This window comes from Arachis hypogaea, chromosome 18, assembly GCF_003086295.3.
Source record: "Arachis hypogaea cultivar Tifrunner chromosome 18, arahy.Tifrunner.gnm2.J5K5, whole genome shotgun sequence".
Classification (NCBI taxonomy): domain Eukaryota; kingdom Viridiplantae; phylum Streptophyta; class Magnoliopsida; order Fabales; family Fabaceae; genus Arachis; species Arachis hypogaea.
This window is the reverse complement of record NC_092053.1, coordinates 44,205,922-44,207,909: the sequence shown is the minus strand read 5'-3', so window position 1 is coordinate 44,207,909 and position 1,988 is coordinate 44,205,922. Positions and strand designations below refer to the sequence as shown.

Below are 1,988 nucleotides of genomic sequence, written 5' to 3'. Positions count from 1 at the left end.
ATTGATTTGAAACTTCTTCATAAGAGACAGAGGCATCACATTTATGCTAGCCCCTAGATCATAGAATCCTCTGTTAAATTGTCTCTCCTATGGCACATAGAATATGAAAGCTCCCTGGATCTTTCTTCTTCAGGAGTACGTCCTTCTTGATGAGAGCACTACATTCCTTGTTCATTGTCACTGTTTGTCCCCCTTTTAAGGTTCCTTTCTTGGTCAGCAGCTCTTTCATGCACTTGATGTAGGTGGGCATCTGTTGGAGAATTTTGATGAAGGAGATATTGACACTGAGAGATGTAAACATGTCTAAGAATCTTGAATATGACCTGTCTTTCTCACTTCCCTCGAGTCTCTGGGGAAATGGTGCTTGTGGCACAAAAGGCTTGAGGGATTCTTTCTCTTTTTGTTCCTTCCTTTGTTCAGGGCTAGCCATTTTTTCTATCTCCCTTACATTCTTCCTTGACTCTCCTTCATCATGCTCTAAGTGTCTGGAGCATTCTCCCTTCAGAGCTCCTTCACTACTTAGATTGATTGACTTGCATTCTTCCCACCTTACTTTCTTGGTCTCTCCTCTTAGGTTCTTTTCAGTATCACTTGGAAAGCTGTCGGTGGGCTTGGGAAATTTCTATGAAAGATGTCCTACCTGATATTCGAGATTCTTAAGAACCTCCCCTCAGCTTTTTATACTTCCTCTCACTTCTTCCCTGAATTTCTTCATGTCTTCACACTCCTTGCTAAGGTATGCAAACATGGCTTCTATTTTTGCCATCTGTCATCATCATGTGGTAATGGTTGGTTGGAATTGGGTTGTTGAGAGTGGTTGTTGTGGTTTTGGTATGGTGGCTGTGAGTAAGTGTTTTGTGAGGTCTGGTATGGTTTTTGGTTGGAGTTTTGGTGAGTGGAGTTGTTATACTGGGTTGGATTATGGGGTTTGTGATCTTGGCCTTGGCTTTGTTAGTTCTCCCACCCAAAGTTTGGGTGGTTCTTCCAACCAGAGTTATAGGTTTTAGAATATGGATCATTAGCTTGCCTAGATGGATTTCCAAGGTAATTAGCTTCCTCCCAGTTAACTCCTTCTTCTGTGTCCAATTTTTCTTATGGTGATGGTTGAGTGTGGATAGCTGCAGCCTGATTCTTCTCCATTTGCTTCGTCAATTTAGCCAGCTGCTTGGTGATCATCTTATTCTGAGCCAAGATTGCATCCATATGGTTTAATTCTAAGACTCCCCTGTTGTTGCTCCTATCTGAGGCATAAAAATACTCATTGTCAGCCACTGTCTCTATAACATCAATGGCTTCTTCAATGGTCTTCTTCTTGTTTAGGGAACCTCCAGATGAGTGGTCTACAGCCTTCTTTGATTCATGACTCAGCTCTTCATAAAATATATGGATTTTCACCCACTCATTAAACATATCAGGGGGGCATTTCCTTGTCAAATCCTTGAATCTTTCCCAGGCTTCATAGAGAGTCTCACCGTTCTGTTGTCTGAAAGTTTGCACTTCAGTTCTCAGCCTGTTTACTTTTTGTGGAGGGTAGAACCTTGTCAAGAATCTGTTCATTACATCGTCCCAAGTGGTCAAGCTTACCTTGGGAAATGACTCCAGCCATTTTGATGCTTTGTCCCTCAAAGAAAATGGAAACAGTAGCAATCTATAGGTGTCAGGATGAACACCATTAGATTTAACCGTGTCACATATCCTTTGGAATTTAGTGAGATGCTCATTAGGATCCTCTTGGGTACTTCCTCCAAAAGAATAATTGTTCTGGACAAGAGTTATGAGCTGAGGCTTCAATTCAAAATTATTAGCATGGATAGTTGGCCTTTGAATGCTACTACCCCAATTTCCTGGGTTTAGATTGATGTATGAACCCAAAACTCTCCTCTCTTGTCCACCAGGGTTGACTCCACCTCTTCTGGAATGGTTGTTCACCTCTCCTTCATGATGGTTTTCCATATCATCCTCCATGGTTATATCAAAGTATTCCTCCT

General features: G+C 41.7%; 1 non-coding gene across 1 annotated transcript; it reads left to right on the top strand.

Annotated features, from left to right (window-relative positions):
- Window positions 1–1,404: 1,404 nt before the first annotated feature.
- On the top strand, window positions 1,405–1,512 carry LOC112774838 (small nucleolar RNA R71). Its single transcript, XR_003189297.1, has one exon. It is a non-coding gene; the product is annotated as a small nucleolar RNA R71 (small nucleolar RNA).
- The last annotated feature ends 476 nt before the right edge of the window (window positions 1,513–1,988 follow it).